This window comes from Colias croceus, chromosome 20 (genome assembly GCF_905220415.1).
Source record: "Colias croceus chromosome 20, ilColCroc2.1".
In the NCBI taxonomy this organism is placed as follows: domain Eukaryota; kingdom Metazoa; phylum Arthropoda; class Insecta; order Lepidoptera; family Pieridae; genus Colias; species Colias croceus.
In genome coordinates, this window is record NC_059556.1 from 1,912,927 (window position 1) to 1,940,301 (window position 27,375).

Genomic DNA, 27,375 nt, shown 5'->3' on the forward strand with positions numbered 1-27,375 from the left:
TATAATTAATGAGAGCGATCATTTAAAATGCTGAAAATGAATCTCATTCGTACAATTTGTATAGAGACAGCGAGAAATGGGCGCGCTGCGTGAAGAAAAAATGCAAAGTTCAGGAAGTCTTAACTATTCGGCACTTCGCGCTAAACGCGAGCGAGCTTTTGAAGTCTCCAAGACTGTATCGGGAATGGGAGCTAGGTGTGATTGTAGACTGGCCTCAGATAGTCAGTGCCGCGCGAGACTTCGTTCGGGCCGGTCATGTCATGCCGCTACGGCACGCGACAGCGCGCAACCGAAAACGCACCCGATAAACCGCTCCGGTAACCTAACTAGTGCAAACGTTCACAAAATATCACAGAGCAAAAAACACCACAGTGCGCTAAAAGTTTTAGCTCGACCAACTTTTGAGGTTAGAGTTTTTCCGGCAGTTTTCCCAAGTTGGACGCGGACCTTTCGGCGACGCTCCGGGTTTTCTGCAGTTGCATAACAATGCAGGCCGCGTGGAAATGTGTTTTGTGCGGTGGAAATTTCGTGTGTTAGCTCTAGATGTTCCGTTTCCACGCGGCGAACGGCACGCTAAAGCTGATTTGGACCGATTTCAGTTTAACGACTCGTACCCGGTGGCCGCTTACGAAACACTCCAAGCAAAAAGTTTCGCCGAAAAAAAGTTCCTTTACAATTCGCTTGACAACAGTAATCAGATAATTGTTTAACAAAATTTCCTTTCGCGCGCCGATAACCACTTGTGCGCCGGAGTCGTGCCTAAATTTCACCATTCTAAAGATTAATTATTTGGGCAAATATTTGAGGGCCTTTGAGCGTTATCGCGTGCTCTGTAGATTCTTCAAATTTTCTGTCATTCGAGATATTTACTTAGTTATTTTATTGGCCTCGATCCGAATCGCTCTGTGGCTTTACTCTGTGACATTTTGTGGTGGTGTCAGTGGTGTACATTTGTGCTTTATTTGCAGCTCTCAGGGAAATGCTACTAATATCTATTACCTTCCCGATGTGATGTTTTACAGAAGTGTACTGTATCAGTGTTTAGTTCTGAGTTAGAATTACAATAACCACAAGTGATCCGATCCAGGTGGAAACGGTAGGAAAGTGACACGCTACCTATTGGTGAACGCGGTTTTGAAAAATATCTAGTGTGAACGGTATTTCGAAAGTGCATCTAACCTCGTGGCTCCAACCTCAGCGATATACGTAAGTTTTGGCTCATTATTCCTAATTAATTACTCGCCGGTCATCGGCTAATGTTAATGTCAATTCGAAGATGCTATTTTCGTTTTTGCGTGCATATAATACAGTCTGTTTTGCTATGTTCTAATTTGTCAGATAAAATTAGACGTTGGCCTATGCGTTACGCATGACATAAGTGGATTTATTTTTCTTCTGTAGGAACTTTCGTATTGAATTCGTTTCTTGAGATCTTGACCTACGTAATGGTTTCTGCAAATTATGTTATCGTCGTATATTTTCCTTATCAACGCCTATTCATCATTTATTTTATGAGGGTCATATAATAGGTCTAACAAGTATATTTCATAGATAGAGTTTGTGATTACATTAAAGATTATATATCTAGAGTTAAAGAGGTAGAGTCAAAATTTCGTAAATAAATTTTTAGACAATACCTACGATGTTTGAAGAATAAATAAATGGAAATAGGTTTGGCAATTCAAATGACCAAGAAAAAAGTGTAGTTGGCGTCGTGATTTTTGTATTGCGATATTCATATACAACTAATATTTCTAATATATTGAGCATAATATAGATATCCGAACGTTAGTGATAAAATACGGTTTATTCCGTTAAGTCAATTACTTTCACTTTCAAGATTTCAAAGGCAGATTCATTCGGCATAAAACTTTAGAATATTTAACTGCACGTTCTCTACAAAATTGTTTTATGTTTATTTTAATAACTCTATCCATTTCACAAGGTTCATAAAATATGATATTTATTATAGTTTTAATATTTTTATTTTATTATTTTTTATAATAACAGAAGTAACTGTACAACTTTATGTGCAATACAGTTTTCACGGTAGAATTCGTTAAGCACATTAGATTTAATTTTAATATGGCCTTAGAAATGTGCATATTTTATTATAGGCTTATGTTAAGCCGATGAAGACATTTTCCTTATTCGTATTGATTTTTTAATACTATATTATGAAACTATTTGTTGTTTCTTATAGGCTTACAAAATAATATAGAGCGTTTTCACTGAACTTTTTTCAATGTAGAGTCGCTTTGATTTAACAAATAATTATAATAAGTTACTTTTTATTTTTAATAGGTTTTAAGCATTGAGCTATTTTGTGTATACATTATACATATATATGTAGGTTACTCGTTTATTCTTTCATGATTGTTTTTAATTAGATTTAGTATTGTATGACTAATGTAAAAAATGTGACTGCTTAGAACTAATCTTAGATAAGCGTTATTCTTCTGATTAAAGTAATTGTCCTCATAAATACATATATATATCATTTACCAAATATTGTAAGTAGGTATGTACTTTTTTATGATAGGATATTCTACGCACATATAGAGAGTCTTAGACTTTAATTGTATTTCAATTATTTACGTATAAGTACTTTCCGATCCCATAATCGGCTTTGCAACTTGACATCAAACATGAACTTATGAATATTTTAACACAGTCGTAATTAAACACAAGGCACAATTGTATCGCTTTCTCTAAAGGATACCATTTAACACTTGTTAATAACTCATTGTCTTTCTTAACTTTCAAAAGACGATAACGTCAGTTATTGGAATATATTATAATATGTATATACGATGTTATGTAAGGTCTTTTAAAACGCTTAAAAAGTGAAGTCCCATGTCCCTAGTGAGGTAATAATATACGGGCATTTCTCCGCAACTCGACGTCAAGCGCCTATTTTGCGTAAAAGAGTCCCTAGTGGGGTAAGGGGCAGATGCATTATACATCTGCTTCACTGATCGCTTTTCTTTAGGGACAAGTAGGTGATCAGCCTTCTGTGTCCTACCAGGCGGTAACACGCTTAAGCATGTTTGTATGTGACCGACTCTTTTACCATTTTGACCCACAAACGGACTGATTTAATTCAAACTTTGTGCACTTATCAAGGATCAATGACAGTATAATAATTTCATGGGTAAAAATAATTTTTAATTAAAAAAATAGTTTTTTTATTTTTTTATTTTTTCAAAGAGTGTATTTTGGAGGATTAAGGCCTGGTTGATTCTTTTTAACATAAATGGTTACTTTGTGATTTTTATGTCAATATTCCTGTGAAATCATAATAAATTAATATTATTATATATTTAATTGTTTATTTTATTTTATTTATTATATAAAATATATTTCAGGACAAATTTTCACACACGGCACGATCTGATCCCATACTTAAGCTTTTGCTTGTGTTATGGAAACCAGATAGCTGATAAACATACATATATAATTTTAAATACATACTTATATAGATAATTAACACCCAGACACAGAGCAAACATCTATGTTCGTCACACAAATATTTGCCCCCGAGTGGGAATCGAACCCACGACCTCTGGCTTGGAAGGCAGGGCCACTACCAACCAAGCCAACCGGTCAGTCTCAATAAACGCAGTTAGTTATAGCAATTATTGTAGAAATAGGTGTCTCTACATATTATAATTGGTAGTTTCTGCGTCTGTTTGATATCATTTTCTAAATGATTGGTCCAATTTTGTGAATTAACTAAAATGGAAGATAAATGGATAGGAATAATCAATAAACTGTAAATAAGTCTAGATATATTATTTATACGTATTTGTCAATAATATAGTTATTCTTCTGTAGACTTAAAGATATTTTTATAAAACGTCATTTTTAATATAAATTTATAAAGAATTGAAAAAATTCGATCACGAGGCTGAGTTGGTTAGGCATCCGCCCCGGAATGGCGCGAAGGATGCGGGTTCGAGTCCCGCCTCGTGATCGAATTTTTTATATTTTTTATAAATTTATATTTATAAAGCATTTGAATGCCATAAAAAAAAAACAAAAAATATAACGTCATTTTTAATTTGTATAATGTACGTTATAAATACGAAGAAAATTATAAGAACCTAGCGGTCCTCTGGTAGCATCACCCGTGGTACATTTTAACGTTTTCTCTCCATAAGAACAATTCTCGTACTTCAAGGAATATATAAAAGAGAATTAACGAAATCGGTTCAGCCGTTCTCGAGTTATGCGCTTACCAACACATTTTGTGATTCATTTTTATATTATAGAATACATATTTATATAGATGTACGTTTTTCTAAATGTAAACATATGTAATGAATACCTTAGTATATTTATTTTATTGAAGGTCAAATAAACAAGTTATTACCATAAATCCCGAACTTTAAGAGAAATTTCACATAAAACCGATTCTCAGAAGATATTTTCATACCAACAAAAACCAACATTGATTTCTTAATTAACTACACGATGTTTCGCTTGAAAGACATTTAAATATAATTTCGAGTCATAATTTTTAATGATTGAAGTTTGTTTCTTGTTTTTTGAACCAAAAATATAAAATATCAGAAGGGTAGTTGCTTATCATACAGGACAGTTCTTTGGGATATTATGATATATTATGTAGTTAGATATAAGTTTCATATATTGTAATATTGACATGATGTTAAAAGAGCAACTATGGAGTTTCTTGCCGATTCTTCTCCATAGATACTGCTTTCCGAATCGGTGGTAAATATTAAAAATACTTACCTATGTAATGACGATTCGAAAGTGCTACTAAATAGTAGTCTAATTGAATAAATGAATGTTTGAGTTTGAGTTTATCCCATGTCAATCAAAATAATAAAAAATGCGAAAATACTGTGTAACCCAGGTGTAAAAGGATGGTATAAATAACATTAATGATAAGACACACCTATACGAAATGATGTATTCTTTAAAATATTATATTATTAAAGTTAGTTGATCTAAGTTCGTTATATTATGTATTTAAGCACATAGAGTGCTATAGATCTCTACCGAACTGTCTTATAGTTGATTTATTTTATATTTGTGTCCAATTTGGCTTGTCTCACCGCAATAGTTCAAATCCTAGTTTCCAAATTCATTTAGCAAGCAAACAAAAAGGTTAAAGTCTGAGAATTAATAAATTGTCTCCAAAATAAATTGTCAATTAGAAGGATTACTTCGTCAATTTTTTCTCCCTTCACAGTAAATATTGGCAAGCCATTCCGTGCCTTTTACAGAATTCCCGTTTATCGATTGCCAAAATCGGGATTCGTAATTGGTATTTCAATATAACGACATGAAAAAACTAATAATCGATTGTTAACTCTATAATCGCATTAATTTAAAACTTTCAAAGAATAACTTATCTCAATTTATCCATACATTATAAATGCGAAAGTAACTCTGTCTGTCTGTTAGTTCAGGATACATCGCCCATTTTTGCAAGTGACTACTATCAAGCTAATTTTCCGTTTGTAGCTTTATTTTGATGAGACGCCAATAATTTCGTGTACGAAAGTCTCGATTGTGGTAGCTAACAGAGATAACAAGGATAAAAATTTTTGATTTGATGTTTCTCAAATATTTATTACTAACGGAATTTTTTTTTTGTTCAATCTCAAGATAATTACCTAAATTATTCGAAAAAATATTTGTGCTACAAAATCTATGGTTGGTTCAAAGAGTCCCCCTTTCCAAAGTGTATAGATAACGAGGTCATCATAAATGATTACTAACAAGCTGATTTTTTTGTTTTCACTTAGTTAATGTTTTTAAAATTCAACAGACATATTGTCCTACAAATTGCGTAATAAATATTTGAGAACCATCAAATCAAAAAATTTTATCCTTGTTATCTCTGTTAGCTACCACAATCGAGAGTTTCGTACACGAAATTATTCGGTGTCTCATCAAAATAAAGCTACAAACGGAAAATCAGCTTGATAGTAGTCACTTGCAAAAATGGGCGATGTATCCTGAACTATGTTACTCAATCACGCCTAAACTACCGAACGAATTTTCATGAAATTTGGTTTGCAGATATTTTGATACCCGAGAAAGGAAATAGGCCACTTTTTTCCCGGGAAAATGACGCAATCCCGGAAATGCCACGGGAACGGGAACTATGCGGGTTTTTCATTGACTGCGCGGGCAAAGCCGCGGGCGGAAACCTAGTTGGTTATAATAAATATGACGATTTGACTTCTCGATAAGTATCACAGTAGAATACTTTATAGTAGTATCAGTAGTATCACACATGGCACACACACACAAGTTATTATCTAGTAATAATTACACACTTCACTACTTTCTAGTCTTTCGGAAAATGTAGAGAAATTACCGGCATTATTTTTTTTTAATAATATTGAAAGTTCACATTCTCGTTTAAACATGGGAATTTCATGTATTGTATGGAATGTCATCTTATATATAAAATTTCCGTGTCACAAGTTACCATACTCCTCCAAAACGGCTGGACCGATTCTCATGAAATTTTCTGTGCATATCGGGTAAGTCTGAGAATCGGCCAACATCTATTTTTCATATGTACCACGGGCGAAGCCGAGGCGGACCGCTAGTGTTTTTATAAATTTTAATTATAAAAACTATAAAACACTGAATCGAATATCGAAATAAAACAAAATGTGTTTGTTTGTATGTTTGTTTGTTTGTTTGAACGCGCTAATCTCAAGAACTCCGATTTGAAAAATTATTTCGGTGTTAGGTAGCCCATTTATCGAGGAAGGATAGGCTATGTATATATTATCATCAAGCTAAGACCAACATAAAAAGGAGCGGAGCAATGCGGGTGAAACCGCGGAGCACAGCTAGTAAAGAATAATTGATATTAAATCAACTTCAGCTTTATAATTACAATAGATTGAACTCTTAATTTTTGTTCGTCCAGAGTTATTCATCGGTATTTTATTAGGAAGACATATTTATCAAAATATTAGTAAAAAAACTAGGTGCAGATGCAAACATGCGTTAATCTATTTTCAACGTGCGAGTAACAAAAATAAATAGAAAAACCTAAGAACTAAGCACTAAGGCCTATTTGAGGTTAATTACCCCGTCACCTAGATTGAAGATTTCTCTTCTGTTGAAATAAAAATTTGACACTTATACTCGTGATCTTTTCATTTTCGAACTGTGAAACATTTATTTATTTATCTTCTTTCAGTAACACTTTTTATTTATAATCATAATGGCATAATAAGTACATAGGTATAATAATTATTTTTTGTGTTATTTGAGGAGTTACACTAAGCATTATTTTCTTCCTAATTTTAAGCATTTTGAATGACCAAACAATCTCGGATTTATTTTAAATTAAGTGCCTGCTATTTATAGATTATAAAGCAAATGATTAAAATTACACAATGTAAATAAAATAGTCCAAATTAAAATAATTAGATATTTTAATTTATTTAATAGAATAAAAATATTTTGCAAACAGTAGAACATCAAACGCAGTGCCGTCAACGTTAAATCGCAACGTTAATAACAATGAATATTTACCCAGGCCTATCTATTTGTTAGAGTTTTAACAATTCGGCCCTGAGACAGTTCAACGACATTTGCAGTTATGTGACTATCACTGTAATTGTTATCATTTTTCACGCTGTATGACGTACTGATAAGAGATCGAAATGCACTACGATTAGTTTTTCTTGCTTTTTAACACGCAAGCTTCACCTGTTTATTTGTTACCTTTAGACTCTATGGTCCATTTAAAACGGATAGATTTAATTGAAACTTTGCATGCAATTAAAGATCGGTTCTAGTATAATTATAATATGAGGTTACCTACCTTAGGAAAGGTTGAGTTTTAGTTTTTTTTAACTACGATAAATTTTCATAAAAAATTTCAGATTGTAGAGTTTATCTGTACACATTAATCCGTAAAAAAACGTTAGGTTCAAAAAGGTAATTAATAATTATCAATGATTTATCATCGCATTATGACTAGGTACATTATAAAATATAACATAGAGATAAACTTAATTTATAATTCGCATACATTTTTTCAACATATCAAAAGCGGCAATACAAGTTCCACAGACAAACGTTATCACAAACAAAAAACTAGTAGTTTATCTGTTGAATTTACATTATGTCGAAATTACTGAATAAAATCTACGTCACTTCAACCTATGCTTGGTCACGTACGCATGTTTTAAATACATCGTTAGCTATTTTGTGACTGGGTTGCCATTGAAAAGAACTGAGCTGTGCAATTTGCATATATTATATGTGTGACCTGCATGCATTACTTTCACGGTGCATTACGCAATTTAATTCCGCTTTTTTCATTCATAAATGTAACAAGGTCGCTTTATGCAGATTAAAAATAAGTTTTACGTTCAATTGGTATATAAATAGATTCAAAAAATATATCAAGTTTCTGAACACGTACTTTTTATCATGATTGAAGTGTTTTTATCTAATAGTATTTGCTAACGTTTAAAATAATTTCTTGTGTACAGAAAACACTCTCCAAGAGTAAATAATGACGTTGCGCATACCACGTGAATACCTAAATAACAGGTAATTGCTTCTATTATGTTTTAGAAAACAACGACCTCGAGGGTAAATTTAGCAAAATATCGTACTGTCTGGTTGAATTTCTGGCGTCTGGCCGCTTCCCGCGTTTCCTAGACGCACTCGTAATTTAAAAAGTTTACAAATTGTCGATGGATTTGTGAACGCGAATGCGCGGGAAATTTGAAAATATGAATATGATGGCGTCATGTAATAAATTCTTTCAGGTATATGCTGTTATGTAATTTCAACTTACGTTTCCAATATAGAAATTACATTTTACATTGTTATCGTAGAGTGTCTTGCCGGCTCTACTCTCTAGAGCTTTCGGAACCTGTAAACGGTTAATCTGACAATTCAAAAGTGATTCTAGAAGAAATCTTATTGCATAAATAAATCTTTGAGTTATATAATAAATGGGTTATTTAAAGCACTCGCAAATTAAAATTGCACCGTCTCGATATAATTCAACGCGGTATCATTTCGTATCGCCGTCTATCTATCTGACACTGATTTAGTTCTGATAACCGTAGAAAGTATACAACGAACGATATCACTAAAGTATATATCTTATCTATCGTCCCATTTGTGTTATCTGTACCGAAATATAGCGGAAGTGTACGGGTTACTGAAATTGTTGTAAGATTACATCTTTTTAATATCTAAATGCTAATATTTGGTGTTACCTCGTTTGTATGCACCGTACGCCATGTTTAAGAACGCGAGGGCCCGTATTATGACCTCTTATTCCCAGTCAGTTTACGCCGTGAATTGAATTGACTGGCAAATTCATATACCATATAACCTTGAAATAAAGAAAAAATAAAGAATAAATAAAAAATTCATATTAACCATAACCAACCATAACCAACCATAACCATATTAAAAAATAATAAAGAAAAAATTCATATTAACCATAGCTGGTTATTGCGATCATAATATTTTTGCCAGTCAATTCACGGCGTAATCTGTCTGGAAATAAGAGGTGATACGGCCCCTGAAATAGTTATTTGAAACTAATTTAATACAAGGGATAGGTTTCCTTGTTATAGATATTTTTATCAAGCTTATGTAATATCTAGGTTATCTCTTATCGTTAATATTAAACTCGATAGTGATTTTTTAAAGTAAATTTTAAAATGCAACTAAAATTGTTTTAAAAATAGATGTGAAATGGACGGTTTAGTATAGATTTTAATGTATACCACGTGTTTTCTTATAAGTTAGTTATTTTGACAAAAATATCGACCGGTCATTTACCTATTTAGTAGAAGTAGGAAAAAGTGATGAAAACGTTAAAAATATACATAAAGTATGACATGACACCATGACGGTGACTATATTTAGTAATGTTAACCGTTTTTTTAATGTGTTGTGGAAAATTATTTTTAAACTTTGTACTATTATTGGTGTCGGTGTGTGTTACTAATTTCATACATTTGTGAATTTAAAACGATCGACAGTTACATTCCTTCAATAGTTTAATAAATTTAGAATGTAGTAGTAGAATGTACTTTCTAAAAGTTTGATTTCAAGATAGCGTTTGTAATACAAATTATAAATTAATTTTTATCATATGAGAGGTTGTTTTACAATTAAATCATGTAACAAACAATTATCACCTTTCTTTTAACAAGTCACTAGCTTTGTCTCTCGGTTTTACCCGCATTGCTCCGCTCCTGTTGGTCTTAGCGTGATGATAGTTAGCCTTCCTCGATAAATAGGCTGTGTAACATGCGAAATAACTTTGAATTCGGACCAGTAGTTCCTGAGATTTGCGCGTTCAAACAAACAAACAAACTTTTCAGCTTTATAATATTATAGGATAACCATAGATATTAGTAGCTAAAAACATAGGCTAGCTAACTAATCAATTTTATAGGGCACAGGTGTATGCAAACACATGTAACTCACACAATCAAATAGGTCGACAGACATGGTCATAATGTCAGATGTAAGAAAGAAATATTATTTTTAATTTAAACCATAACGTTAGATGTAATGAACTTTTAATATAAACTATATTATAACAACTTAACCATATTATATAATATCCTAACTATGGGCTGTATCTAAATAAGATAGAAAATAAATAACATTTTTAATTCAAAAAAAGAAATAATTATCTACAACTAGCGGTCCACCCCGGCTTCGCCCGTGGTACATGCTTACGTTTTTTCTCCATAAGAATCATCCTCGTACTATAAGGAATATAAGGAATATAATAACGTAAGGAATATAATAAAAATAGAATTATCGAAATCGGTTCAGCCGTTCTCGAGTTATGCGCTTACCAACACATTTTGCGATTCATTTTTATATTATAGATGTAGCGAGCACGTTTACATATATGTAATTATAATACCTACAGTATGTAATATAGGTACAATAAAAGAGGCAATAAAAATAAATAGCCCTAAGGTTATCTCTACTAAAATACAAAATACCACCTACAAAGGAAAAGTTCATAAAATTATATTAAAAAGTAGTGGAAAGTTTAATTTTTTTATCAAACTGCATCTGGCACGCCCTTGAGTAAATTATGAATATGCACAGATAATATATTTCGTGAGAAAACCGGAGTTTTATGTAAAAAGTTTGTATGTCACACCGTTAAATGTTAATAAATATATGGAGTTGTTCTGAGTTTGATATGCATTTTATTTTGAGTTGGAGAAAAAGGTGCCTTCTCTTCGCGTTACAACTAACTTTGGATGTATGAACTTCCTTTTATAGATGTATTACATATATTGTTGTCTGTAGGCGCTGCTCTCCCAAAGTAAATCTATAATATATAAAAAAATGAAACCCGTTTCGCGTTGTCACGGCATCACGTGTGAACGGATGAACCGATTTCGATAATTCTTTTTTTATTATATTTCTTGAAGTACGAGGATGGTTCTTATGTAGAGAAAACGTAAATATTTACCACTGGCGAAGCCGGGGCGGACCGCTAGTATTTTATAAGTATTACAATTTAAAACATTTCTGCTATAATTATTTTTATTTTATCTTTTTTCCCATTAGAATCGAATTCACAAGACTTTATACATGTTCATTTGCATCTTTATTCAGTAAGCAATCGAAATAAATAATATTTCTTAAATAGTAAAAGTACAGCCTAATATTACTGCATTTAAAGTTAAATTACCATTAAACGCAAGCAACGCCACGAGTTCCAACTATCTATACAACAATCAAAACACAGAAATGGAGGAAAAATGCTAATGCAAGATTAATTTCTATCGTTAAGCGAATAAACAAGCTGTAGAATGCAACTTTAAGATAACTTGGATAAGTGATTTTCATTGGAAAGTTACACGGACGACAGTTAAGTTTTCAACTTAGTTTTATGGTGGTTGAATGTGACATTTAATAAGTAGAACTGTGACATAGTGTTTAATCACCTTAATGAAAAATATTTTGTGAAAGCAAGATATTTGTGTTTACTGGCGTCTTGGATAATATAAGAAAATAAAAATAAATAGAGGTCTTGAAAGCTTTGATCATTTATTTAACACTTTTATTAAACATACTTTTATAAAACGGAAAAGAAACTAACAATTCTCATGCAGCTGTATATGTCAGCGGTCACTTCAGAGTGATCTCTACCAGGCGAACCCTTGTGAATTATTTAGTGTAAGAGCTAGCGCGCAAGAGCAATTTTTGTCTCCGCAACTATTTTGTCTCTCCCATCAACTCTATGGGGAGTTGCGTCGCTACGTGCGCGCACTTTCTTACTAGACCATAGAGTTGATGGGAGAGACAAAATAGTTACGGAGACAAAAGTTGCTCTTGCGCGCTAGCTCTAATTATGACACGCATATTGATTATTGTGTTAAGTTCAATAAAATTTAATCAGGGACTTACTATGTATTTACATTGTCATACAAATATTTCTTACACGAGCAAAGCGAGCTAGTGGCTTAGATAAATATTCACAAAATTGCATATTATGACTTGGTATTGAATAGATATAAAGGAACTATTTTAAATCGTCACTTAAACAGCAAAGTATAATTTAATTTAATAGTAGTGAATGGTCGATTGTATAAACTATAATACAATATTATTTCTGTACACAAACTTCTTAGAATTAACTATTAAAGTCTAAAAAGAACCGGAATTAAGTTGTAAATGATTCGTAACGAAAAACTAGTCATTCAATCTTGAGCAATTATAGTAACGATTGAGGCCTTTATTCTTTGATTCTTCAATGATAAAGCATAAATACTAAGCACTAACTAGAATGTGGAAGATTATTAGGGGCCCCAAAATGCAAGGGCCCGATATTGTTTACCAATATTATGAGGCTTGTGTCAGTAACTTTTGTTTAATTCATACACAAAAATTCGATACCGTGGATGTTATAAATTTATATTAGCTGTCTTGGTTCGTTCAACAAAATATGATTAACTATAATATGTGAGGCTATTATGTGTGGAAAGAAGTGGAATAATATTTTTTTTTTCATAAAATCATCTTTATCGAATCTTTTGGATCGGGAATGAAGTAATAGCGGGAGAGAATTCTCTAGCATATCTATCATCATAGAGATGTTTTTTAGTTGTTTTATGAGCTGCTTCGAAAATTATTATTACCACATTAAGTACTTATAATTTTAAATTCTGTATCCATAAAGATTGTTTAAGTTACATAAAAATAAAAATCTCATGGTCCTCTACGGAACTACATATACAATAGGGGCCCCACTAGAGCCCCAAAGTTTAAACAACCAATTCGTTGCACTAGTCTTAATGCCTAGTTCAGTTGAGGGCAATGACTTATCTAAAAATCTAAAATATAGCACGTGTACCGTATCTATTAATATTAAATAGCTATTTCTTTGATAATACGCTGCCTACTGTATAATAGTAGTATTGTTTTGTGTTTGTTTTCGATTATACGAAAATTCATGAACTTTAGAGCGAATTTGAACTAGTAGATGAATTTATTACAATTTATTACAATAGGTATACAATTAATATTCATGTAAAAGTATATAAATAAAAAGGCTACCAAAACAATTATTTATACAAGCCAATGTTTCCCTAGCTAGGTTACTGGGCAACCTGTGTTTAGGAGAAACAGCTTGCCTCTAAAATAAATACACAAAAAGCCTCTTAGCAAGTACTTAATTATTATAAATAAATGAATGGAAAAATTATTTATTTTACAGGATAGTGGTAAGTTATAAACTGATGTTATAATAGGCTAGATTTTATTTTCTAAATGAAATACACGTTAAGATAATAATATAAATATAGGTATTTTAGTACAGTTGTGATTTATGTTACCTGTTAAGTTTTATGATGATAGATTAACTGCTGAATTGATTTTGATAACCATATGTTAAAATACATAATCTATAATATCTCCAAATTAAAATAAACTATTGTTTTAAAGCATAGACAGCTACTATATAATATATATCTTTATATATAACAAACAGATAAAATTAATTTAAAATAAACCACAGTCTCTGGTATGAATGATGAGGTCATTGTCCATTATAATAAAGAGATTGATTTACAAGATAAAGATAGATAAGCTCCCTGTTTGTCTCCCAATAGCTTCCAAGAAAATAATTAATGTCCATCATTTTTGGGAACATCAGTTAAAAATTGAATGCGCTAATCTCAGGAACTACAGGTCCGATTTGAAAAATTATTTCGGTGTAAGATAGCCCATTTATCGAGGAAGGTCACAGGCTATATCATCACGCTACGACCAACAGCAGTGGAGCCACGGTGGTGAAACCGCGCGGAGCAGCTAGTGTACCTGTAATACTCTAGAAAATACTAACGTTAGTAAAAGTTATGTTTTTGCTACATCTTGATACGAATACTTTGAGTTTACTGATTGTAATTATAATTACAATTATAATTAATTTTTCACCTTATTTAGAATATAATCTTTATATTATATAATATGTATAATCTCATCCACATACTATTTAACATTTATTTGTACATACGAGTACAAATAAATATTTGTTGATGTGTTTATTGGCTTGTTAGTTGTTATGTATGAACAATTTCTCTTTTTTGCCTGCACTCTAGTGTTATGATGTCTTATTAAATAATTATCAATATTTAAATTGCGCCAAGTGTCAACGACTGAACGAGTTAAATTTTTGTAGAACCTGTCGAAAAACATGACAAAAAACCGGAACAGTTGCTCTGCTTATGTCGTACCAGTTTGCAGTTTGATGTATATGCAATTAACTGTACTTCTCGAAAATTTGAATAATAAAAAGAGCACACGTGTCAGAAGTGAAACTTCTTTGACAAGATTCCAAGTAACTAAAATCGTCGCCTTACTCTATGACATGATGGTATAGACATTACGCGACCTTGAAATTTTACTCTCAACGCGTCTAAAGAAGTTTCACTTCAATAACTAAAACTGAGAGTTACTAAGAAATGGGTACGTAGATAAAGAAGACTTCAAGATCTTTCGATCTAGTTGAATGTTTACATTCCCCAAGGACTACTCAACCGATTTTGATAATTCACACTCTATTAGATAGCCTTTTCCAATTAACAAAAGATTAATAAATTAATTAAGTGAACCTTAAGTTATATATTGTTTTAACATGTTATTACTTATTCCATACAGATAGAAGATTATCCTCCACTTAATAAAATAATAATAAAAATCGTTTATTTGGAAACAATACATAAATAACAAATTAGACACGACGATCGGCTCAACTAGTAACATTCCTGTGCTAGAGACGATCGACGCCTTCCTCTCCAGACTTAGCCAGTGTTGTTTAGTTAACTTACATACTAGTAGACTTTACATAATAATGTATGTGTATAGCTATATTATATGCATACCTAAACACTACATACCTTTGCTAAAACGGGTGCAAACGAATTGTGAAATGTCTCATGAATTGTATTTCACCAATTAATTATGTACTGTAAGCATATCGATAACCAATAATACGTTTGATAACACGTTATCAAAACGCATAAATACTTATCTGTCTGTTAAACTGCTTTTTGGACAGTGTTGATTTATTACTAGCTCGTTATTTTTATTCAGTAGTGTGATAACAGTAAATGTTACTCTAGCTAGAGATTGTATGAATGGACTCTTTAAAATGTAGAGTTTTTGCGTTTGTATTGCCGACTCTATCAATTTAGGTACATCCATACTAATAACTAATAATGCGTATCCATACTAATAATCCATACTAATAATGCGAAAGTAACTCTGTCTGTCTGTCTGTCTGTTACTCAATCACGCCTTAACTACTGAACCAATTTGCATGAAATTTGGTATAGAGATATTTTGATACCCGAGAAAGGACATAGGATAGGTTTTATCCCGGAAATCCCACGGGAACGGGAACTATGCGGGTTTTTCTTTGACTGCGCGGGCGATGCCACGGGTGGAAAGCTAGTACTCTATATTATGTAGATAGTGTCGGCTCTAGCTTCCATGATAATACTGAAATATGGATATAAAAATTTATATGCTCTACAATCTTCACGAAATTAGAAAAAGAACCCAAATAATAAATTTATTATCATCTCTATGTAGATTTAAATCGCCCACAAATAAAAGTTTAAGCCAAAAATTTCTGCCCAAAAAAAGCGAATGTTTAGTTCTTATTTCCAGTCCAGTCTCATTAGAATTAGATAAAATTAGGCACTTGAAAATCCAAAGAAAGAAGATCAGCTATCAATGCTTGCTCCGTATCCCCACCGTGGTTATTAACCTGTCATAAAACACATCCGTACTCGCAATAGTCCAAATAATGTTGCGTACATTCACCTAATAAAAGGCCCATTTAGCGAATTAATTCGCAAATATTTCTATTAGGTCTATCCGCTTTGCCTATCATAATATTATGTTGTAATGGATTTATGCTCTGGGATCTTGAAAAGAGGTCAGGTACAGGGTTTAATGTGAGATTAAGAGTAAATATTGTTTACTAGCTGTGCTCCGCGGTTTTATCCGCAGTGCTCAACTCCTGTTGGTCTTTGCCAGATGATATAATATAATAGCCTATAGCTTTCCTCGATAAATGGGCTATCTAACACCGAAAGATTTTTCCAAATCGAACCACTTGTTCCCGAGATTAGCGCGTTCAAACAAACTCTTCAGCTTTATAATATAGATTATTATTTAAATTTAACTAGCTAAAATCCCTAAAAACTCCATTTCAAATGTTATAAAAATAAAAATAAATAACCAGTTCTATTCGTAATTAAAATAACTGAAATTGGGTTCAATTACGACCGATTTAAAAAATCAATGTCAAGGTTCATTTCCGCTCAAATAAACTTAAATTTAATTTGTTTTGTTAAATTTACGAAAAAAAATTAAAATCTTTACAATACACAATACATTTTTGTTAATTCCTTATAAACAAATTCCTTGCATTACCGCCTATTCACAAAAGGTATTTATTCTATGGGTCTGTACAATTTATTGTCTGTTACCTGAAATAAATGTTATAAATAAAAAAAAAAATAAATAAAAAAAACTTAATTCTACATATTTTAATTTCTCCTATTACCCTATAATCGAATCCTTTATCACATTGATATCTGACTAATCTCGGCTTGCAAATAACGTAATAGTTGGCGAAAGTTTATCAATAAAACAATGGTACAGTCGATTCATCCTGACGCTTGTGTATTTTTAGCGTGATCGTAAATAGCCTGTCCCACTAATCTGCAGATAAGATGCTGTTAATCTCAAGTGGTTTGCGATTTTGAGAATATTTTATGTTCCTTACGACCTTGTTAAGGGATTTTGGGATGTGCGATATACTTAATACGGGTAATTTATCTTTGAGAAATTGTTTTTGGCTTTTTTATTGCATAAAATGTGATCTAAATTAACACATAATACTACAGTAACACTTAGTACATAGAATATACATTTATTAATTGCTTTTTCAAGAGGAAAAAGGATGTATGACTTGTTTTAATAACTGAATAGGTTCGGTATGTTCAGATAAATTCGATATCTATACTATAGGAAACTATAGGAAGAATTCCCTGATGAACATTATCATTATTTTTAATGTGTTTGTGTTTTTGTGTAAGTGCCTTTTATTTTAGTAAATTCATACCACTTTTAACACGCTTTTATTAGCTTCACCTGTAGGTAGGTATGTTTGTGTGTAACCGACTCCTTAAACTAGATTTTGACTCATTTCAAACGGATAGATTTAATTAAAAAGTTGTGCATTTATTAGGAATCGGGGACAATTCAATAATTTCATGATTTTATGCGTGTTTTTTTTAATACAGTGATTATATTATGTATTAGCTTTGTAACTTGCCGAATAATACTCGTAAATGGAAAATATCCGGGATCGTTTAAATATTATTATATTCATCCTGACATATTGTTGTTTTATCAAATGACATTTGAATTAATCATTAGAGCGTTGACACAACATGTGTTGTTTTGGAATATCTAATTACATTGTTATTTTACGAATAGTACCTACAGAATACTTAATTATACCTAGTAAAAAAAATAAAATGTGTGCGTGTACTAGTGTAATTACACACCTAAGAAGTGAAACTTCTTTATGACCTTATTTTTCAAAAAATAATTTACTATATGCAACTTTACAGAAATACGTCGAATCACGCGTGGTAGGGATAAGAAAAAGATGGAGCGTAACGGAAAAATGTCACGCGTAACGAAAAAATGTTTCACTAAATTTTTTTCCAACCCCGATAAAGAAGTTTCACTTCAAAAATACAGAAACGTGGCACAACGTAACATTTTAAATTCTAGCAGTCTTAATTAATTTACCACTTAAGAAACATTTACTTTCTTGTTCCCAACAACGTACCAATATTTTACAATTAGGAAGCTCTTAAGAAATAGATTTATTACCTTTTTTAAGTAATCTTAGTAAATATACTTTTTATCCGAATACTACGCGGCTAATTTTTTTAATTAAAGCTTGTAATTTATCATTATTAATAACGTTTATAAAATGCAATTAAAAACCTCATAAATCAGCTCAGAAGATAATGTAATTCTACTAAAACAAAATATTTCCTTTTACTTGGAAAATACGTCTGAATTAATTTACATATTTGAGACACTAATAAGATATTTATGCGTTATCTTTTGGTCTTGACCTAAAGAATAAGTAAGTATTAGCTGGCCGTTTAATTGACTCTAAATTCTGCCATTTTCGGTAGTATTTACGAATAAATTAGTGAAAAACATAATTAATTAGATGTGATCGAAAAATTTCGAAATTAAGATTGATACACGATTTGAATATGCCTATGTCTATTGAAGTATATAATTAAAAGTAAAAAATGAATTATTTCTAAATAAAATATAATGACAAACACTGATCTTTCCTGCACGTATCGAGACGCGATACGTTCGACAAATTAGCATTGTGTAACTTAAACAATTACGAATGTATATGTACCTATACGTATGTACTATGTATCCATCACGATACGCAAAGAGTAGCTTTAAAATACGCGCATACCACTCTATCCCACTTCCTACTAGTCCTGTCCTATTAATATTATAGACGTTAAAATTTGTAAAGTAGGATGGATAGAATATTGATGTTTGTTACTCATCCACATAAATTATTGGATCTGTATGAATTTGCTGCCGCCGTCCAACCGAGTTTGCCCCTGCAGCTGCGGCAGGTAGTAGCCGGCTTAACTCTAAAACAGTCATGTGACAAAATTTTGACTCGTGTCATGCACAGAGTAAAAAATCGGCAGATAGATCCATTCTCACGATAATTCTATGCCAATGTGGTGCGTCTGAAACTGCGAGCTATGTCATTATCCAATTGTTACGTAACTCGGCGACGACCTAAAATCAAATCTGGCTACAGACGGACGCTGGCCCTAGTGTTAGCGAACTAATTGTTTTTAGATATTGCTTTCCACCCGCATTTCGTCCGCTTTGTCTAAAACCTAATAAATTGTATGCTAAAACCTTCCTCAATAATCACTCCATTTATAAAAAATCGCATCAAAATATGTTGGGTAGTTTTAAAATTGGAATGGACAGACAACGATGGCGAATTTGTTTTATACTAGGGTCAATGTACCACTAGCTGACCAAGCGCCAATACTTGACCAAAATTCAAATATACGCGCCAGTTAAGAAAATACGGCAGCCCCAGATGATAGTTTATTGTTTTTTTCTATAAAGCAACATCATCTATAAAATAAAAACAAACCTTGCTGCTATTGGTCAGAAATATGGACATTTTTTCAACACGAAGATGTAATTAAGTAGGTGCCCCGTAAGTAATCACATTTTTTACTAAGAGTTTTTTATCGGGAGTTGATTGGGAAATCTTAATTTATCTTGAATACAATCGATTACTCTTTATATGTCTTGTTATAGGCATAATGTTGAACCATTCTGTTATAGACTTTCGGCTTCATTTTTGGCATGAACAGTTTTTCGTGATTTTTAGCGGCCTGGTTATCTTTTGGAGCAACAAAAACAATTTTTCGCCTATTGTTGACCAGTATGGTCAGCTCTTGGTTCTTTATATTTTGCTAAGAAGTACTTGCTTTTTTTGTGCTTATACCTAATTTAACAAACCATATAAGCCGTCTAAGTCCTATTCCAACACCAACAATGCATCTCGAATCAACATCAACTTCAGTCGGTCATTTCCTTGAACCTCCTTCGCCCAAATTAGTAGATTTAATAACTAAAATGCAACAGCAAATAAGCCCAGCTTTTGGCAAACATTTAATATGGCCTTCTGATTCTCCGTTAAAAAAGAAGACTGAACGCTTGCCCTTTGCTACAACTTCCAAGAAATGGCAAGACTACTGGGTGTCGAAGGAAAAAGAGAAAAAAGAAAAGATTGTATGGTACGTAGGTATAGTCATTAAGGATTAATAACACTATTGTAAGAATGATTTATAACATTTAATAAAATAAACTTCAATATAAATTTAAATACAGACTTTTTTTTATTTATTAAACAAAACTAATGTTCGAAGAAGGACATTTTGTCCATTTTGAAAATGGTCAACTTTTAGAGCAATGATGGTCAGATATTGGTGATCAGTGGTCAGGTATTGGTACTTTTAGCAGAAGTAACTTTCAGAGTCGTTTTCATCAAACCTTTAAAGGTTATCAAATTGATACTAAGAACAATAGTTGCAGTGACTATTCAATTATCTGTGTCCCAAAAATAACATTGAACGTAAAACAAATAAGCCGTTTTTTATATATAGCTAAAGATAAAACCGCTTAAATGGTCAACTAGTGGTAGTGGTACATCAACCCTATTTAGTGACTAGCGCGTTCAACTAGATGTCTGCATGTACATGACGTCTAATGTGTATGTTTGTTATCACACTTTCGGTTGGTTGCCTGGAAGACATCACTTATAAGTGATAAGGTCGTTCTGTTTTCTAGAAGGTAAATGTTTTTAATTCCATGTGTGTAAAACTGATCCGAATTTCAAGCTTTCAAAACAAAAAGTATGTTCTCAATTTTGTTCTTGTTACAACATTCTAAGTATTTTTCGTCTTTGTAAGAGTTAGATTATATATATTATAGATTATATATATATATATTATATAGATATTTCCATGTATTTTACTGTTATAAATGATTTTAAAATCGCGTTCAATAGAACCACACCCAGTAGTCCGGCTAAATGAAATAGTGCATTTGACTTTGCAGTGCGTTCGATTTCAAGGGTAGTCAGAATGTAGTCAGGTTGCTTTGCAAGTCGGTTTGGTAATGTGTGCTGTTACTAACTTTATTTCCATGTGCTGTTTATCTAAGATTATTATAAAGAGGAAAATATATTTTTTGAAGTGAAAGGGAAATATATTTTTAGGCGCGTTGAGAGTCAAATTTCAAGGTCGCGTCATGGCAATACCGTCACGTCATGAGTAAGGCGACGATTTTGGTATCTTTGAATCTTACCACGGAAATTTAATTTCTGACACATGTGCTTGGCACACACGCTCTTTTTTGTATGTATGATAGTAACAGAGTTAACAGGATGTTTAAAATAATAATATCTACCTACCTAAATTAAAACTCAAGGATATTCTTCCGTAAATAGGGCAGAAAGCTACTAATGTAAAGAAAATCGGTCAATGAAACATATTTGAAATTTTGTTAACACATACATAATATTATTATTAAGAACTTTATATATTTACTATTACGAACAATTACGAAGACTTACCTTACGTAAAATACTTACCTTACCTTAAGTATATTACCGAAATAAAGGGATTTTCTTGTATAGTAAACGTATACACACATTATGGAAGAGGATTTAAAAATCCTTCGTCATGCCTCTTATAATATAGGTACCTTATTAAAGTCATAAATAAACAATATTAGTGTTACAAAATCTGTCCCTCAGCATTATCTCATAGTTAGAACAATGTGTATTTTTTTCTAATCAGTTGATAAGATTTCAAGTTTGTTTATTTTGGACATGCATGAGGTTACAGTTAATGATAAACGTTTGGAAATTAAATTAACGGATTTTAAACGTGTTATATATTTACTAGAATACCTAAAAGTATGAGACTAATGTTAGCGTAAGAACTTCGTTTACCTAAAACAAGTTTTTAAAATGAAACTTTTATTACATCGTCTCAAACTTTTTGGTCTGTGTAGCGCATGTCGCGTGACGCACGATACGTACGATAATTGTCGTACAAATACGATAATTTTTAGTTAAATGTCTATAGTGTGAAAAAGAGTTTCACTTTTACCGTGGTTTCATAAAACCACACAACATTTTTTTTTGTAATGTTTTTTTTTTCTTCTTTTTTACATTTAAGAGATACATCTATATATTATTATTTAAGTTGCTCTATTGTTTGTTTTCGTATGAATACAATGTATATTCTGAACTAGCTGTGCCGCGCGGTTTCACCCGCATTGCTTCGCTCCTGTTGGTCTGAGCGTGATGTTATATAGCCTATAGCCTTCCTCGATAAACGGGCTATCTAACACCGAAATAATTATTCAAATCGGACCAGTAATTCCCGAGATTAGCGCGTTCAAACAAACAAACTCTTCAGCTTTATAATATTAGTATGTATCGAGTAGTTAAAGTATGATTAGAATTGTAACAACCTTCGTTCTGTCAAACTTTCCAATATACTTGTATTATATTTAGTCCACACGTGGTAAGTGACCTGAAGTAGTACATGTGTTTTATCTCTTTGCAAGCTAGATTTTAATGTATAACTAGCTTTTCGTCCGCTTTGTTTTAAATTTAACAAATTATGTATTAAAACCCTCTCGAGAACAGCTACTCGACTATAGTCTATACATTTTTTAATTTGAAATCTAGCGTAGTTTTAAGATTCTAAAAGAATAAGTTGTAGGTACGCAAAGAGACAAACAGACAGACTGATATGAGCTATTTTGTATTATAGTTTACACACAAAGATAATATTATGTAGTTACATACGAAAAACAATAATAGGCCTAAAACGAAACGTGGTTTTAAACGTATACCAAATATTTGTATCGAGAAAAAAAATATTGATTTCAAATAGATATGATTTTAAAAACGAATTAAAATATTTATTTTAAACAGGTTACAATTTTAGGCATAAATAAATAGCATTTCACATAATATCACCATATTTACCCAATTATACAAATTTTATAGGTGTAGTGTATATAGGAAAAAATAAAACTAAATATTTCATATCGTTATTTCTTTATTCATGAACTTTAAAATATATTTATGTTGTTACTATATTATAAATGCCTATATAAAAAAATCTTAAGTCAATGTGTTTGTTGTTTATGGTTCTACCCTATGATATATAAAAGAGCTAGATACGTTACCCGCTCTCTATTTTGGCAAGAAAAAACTCAGGTAAGTGCCCGAGTTTCACTTATCACGCACCATTCAGCGTCGTGCCTGGACGTTCTTTTTGTATTTTAATCGGCAGTTGTTATTACGAAGTACATGAGTGAGACATGTATTATGTCTCGTGCGTGAGAGTGAAAGAGAGAACAACTGTATTGGTGATAATGCGTTAGTAAGTAGGTATGTATTAATTACGCTGTTTTTTAGTGCAATGATGTTGGCGTATGCCGCGTCTACTAGTATAATAGGTCATTGGTTCTACCGATGTTTTTATATATTATGATTTCAGTTATATATATTATGTAGAAAAGGTTGTTATCTAATACGCACACTACACAATTTTGTTTAAATATGTATTGATATAATATCAAATATGATATACTATTATTACCTACTTCTACTTGTCATAAATTATTATTATTATTTATCATAATATGTTAATTACACAAAAAAATCTGATAATAACGATAATTAGAGAGAAATAATAAAGTAAACAATATGTAGAATCAATTTTATTATTAACAAACATTAAAATGAATTTGTAAAATTGACAATGGTTTCTGAACGAACTTCGATCATAAACTTGATTGAGAATAACCAACTGCGCATGATATTATAGAAAAAAAGGTTCTCCAAGTGATCATTTCCTATTCTATCATTGTTCTACTCCGATACGGTGAATCCACAGCAATCTGAAATAAAAAAAAAAAGATTATTAATAACATATTATCAATACTTATATGGTTTAAAACAGTTTATATTTGATTTGTGTGCTATAATAATATAACCCCACGAATTGTTTTATTCGGCCGACTTTTGTTTTTACTTGCTTTCACAACTGTGTTTCACAATAAAGAAAATATGTTTAATGCATAATATTATGACTGAAAGTAAAAAATTAAAGATGCAAATGCCATTGGATCATATTTTATTGATAAGTCGGTTGATAAGATTTTTAAATTCATTGCCTAGAGTCATATTGAGAAACATTAAATGTCAACTAGTCTAAGCTCCTGTTATTTATGTTTTAGTTTTATTTAATTTGACAATAGACATTCATTGATTTGATCAACGTTATATCTCTTATGGCTGCTGTTCACGGGAAGAGTAAAAGGTAGAGTAAACTAGTACTCTACCAGTTTTAGTAGAGTAACACGGTGCTAGCCACTCTACTCTACCAAATTTTAGTACTCTACTCTACAATGCTGTCTACATTAGTATAGTAGCTGTGCTCATGGGCGTAGCCACGGTGGGGCAGGCTGGGGCGCTTGCCCCACTCTAGCTTTGACCTTTTTTTTTATAGTGGGGAAATCTTCCAAAGATACCCACGGCCCCCGGGGAAGGAGCCGTGGGTTATGTCGGATTCTTACCGACTAAAACCCCACTGTGTTCCGTCGAGCCGCTTTAATGATGGGGCCGCGGGTATTTGTTAGAATTCTTCCTAGCTTTGACCTGGAAGGTAACGTAAGAAAATTCACACTCGATTCTCGAAAGTCGACAGGCGACACAGAAAATGCGACCTTTGTAATTAGTATTATTTACCTTTAAATTGACTGACTTATAACAACTAACAAGTGTCATACTTTTTACTTTACACTTTTTTTTTTCTAGTGCCTACTCTATAAAAAATTCATTCGCGAATGCTCGCAAATGCCTTCGCGAATGCCATCGCAAATGCCTTCGCAAATGCCTTCGCGAATGCCTTCGCAAATGCCTTCGCGAATGCCTTTGCGAATGCCATCGCGAATGCCTTCGCAAATGCCTTTGCGAATGCCTTCGCAATTGCCTTCGCGAATGCCTTCACCAATGCCTTCGCGAATGCCTTCGCAAATGCCTTCGCGAATGCCATCGCAAATGCCTTCGCGAATGCCTTCGCGAGTGCCTTCGCGAGTGCCTTCGCGAGTGCCTTCGCGAGTGCCTTCGCGAGTGCCTTCGCGAATGCCTTCGCGAATGCCTTCGCAAATGCCTTCGCATATGCCTTCGCGAATGCCTTCGCGAATGTCATCGCGAATGCCTTCACAAATGCCTTCGCAAATGCCTTCGCGAGTGCCTTCGCGAATGCCTTCGCATTTGAATACCTGGATATAACTTTGGGTACATACAGTTGCTAGTTACATAATATTTTTTATTGTTGCCCCACCATGAGCCCATGGCTGTGCTCCGCGGTTTCACCCGCGTGGCTCATGTTGGTCATAGCGTGATGATATATAGCCTATAGCCTTCCTCGATGAATAATGAGCTATCTAACACCGAAATAATTTTTCAAATCGGACCAGTAGTCCCTGAGATTAACGCGTTCAAACGAACAAACTCTTCAGCTTTATAATATTAGTATAGATTTAACTGTATTTTTTTTTTAATTTAAATCGTTTAAAACTAAAGCGTTTCCAACGCCGATGTTATATGTAATCTACAATAACTTTTAAGGTCAAACAGCTAAAAATAAAAGGCTATTTTACATGAAAATAAACGTGTACAATTTATTAACATAGGCTTAAAATTGTTACGGTACTTGACGAAACGGTATGTTAACTTTTGTGACGTAATAGGCTTGTCTATACTAACTTAGGATTGAGTGTAAAATCTATGCGTTACATAAAACATTTTATGTTTGTCTCTAATAAAAAGTTACTCTACTAAAAAGTTATTGAACTGATTTTGAAAATGTTTTCACTGATTTTGAAAATTATTTTTCAGTGTTATTCGCTTGTATAGTTTTACCTACTAAACCGATTGCAATGAAATTTAGCAAACATTTAGAGGGTTACTTGGATAGGATATATAGGATAGGTTTTCCCGGAAATCCCACGGGAACTATGGGTTTTTCTTTGAAAATGCGGGCGAAGCCGCGGGTGGAAAGCTACTTACATAATATAATTGTTATTATGATGTTACAAGATGTAAACATTTAAACATGAGGTACTTTATAAAATTGTAAAATAAATTTTACAAGTATACGGAGTTTCAATATAATTTATAGTTTAGTTTGCATGTGGAATACATAAAATTTTATCGAGAATATTACAACTAATATTATGTCACATAAAATGTTATTTTCTTAACGAAATTTAATTCTATGTAAGTTTAACACTTATATCTATAATATAAAAATAAATCCCAAAATGTGTTGGTAAGCGCATAACTTTAGAACAGCTGAACCGATTTCTTTAATTCTTTTTTTATTATATTCCTTGAAGTACGAGGATGGTTCTTATGTAGAGAAAACGTGAATATGTACCACGGGCGAAGCCGGGGCGGACCGCTAGTATTATTATAAAAATATTACATCATTCTAGGTTTTGATTTCGTTCTTTCAGTTTTGCAATAATGGTTCACATAAAAATAGGCAAATAAACATACACACTACACAGTATTCTAAATAGTAAATACTATATTTTTAAAGGGAATTTTGGAATGAATATCGAACTTATATTTATGTATGCTAAATACTTATAGCCTATAATCTAGGATACGCCATTTTTAAGTCACGCAAATGACCTGTTAACCTAGTTTCTTATCTAATATTTAAAAGTGAGTATTTTTCATAGATGGATAAAGTTTCCTTTACATGTGTGTCTGTTTTGATTTAAACGGCGTTTATTATATAAATGATTGAATAATTTAATACCATATCTAGGTCGTTAGATTCATCAGTGAACCAGGTGTAAGAAACTATAACAGGAATAGGAGCTTTTACTTCCAGTATCAGCAAGGAGGCAATAAGAAAATAGAAATTGTTATTTATTTATCATCATTATGAAAAAGAATTGCCAGCCATTGTTGATGAGTTTAATAAAAACGAATATTTTGTACTTTTATATTATTTAGGGCTGATTTTTCAATCCTTGGTTAAAACTTATTCGTAGAATAACGTATTAAACTACCATTTATGAAATGTATTCTAATTGCCAGTATTTGACAGTTTACAGGTGACATTTTAATATTAT

At 32.1% G+C, this 27,375-nt stretch overlaps 1 protein-coding gene across 6 annotated transcripts in view; it reads left to right on the forward strand.

Annotated features, from left to right (window-relative positions):
• The first annotated feature begins 231 nt into the window (after positions 1–231).
• The window catches only part of LOC123701022 (fibroblast growth factor 22), a 178,247-nt gene continuing 151,103 nt past the window's right edge, over positions 232–27,375 (forward strand). For 2 of the 6 annotated variants that reach the window (XM_045648428.1, XM_045648434.1), the window contains exons 1-2: positions 238–317; positions 969–1,206. The gene's annotated coding sequence lies outside the window, so the exon portion shown is untranslated. Of the gene's footprint in view, positions 407–941; positions 1,207–27,375 lie in introns of all 6 variants that reach the window. The other 4 variants (XM_045648433.1, XM_045648431.1, XM_045648430.1 and 1 more) reach the window with 4 other exon arrangements.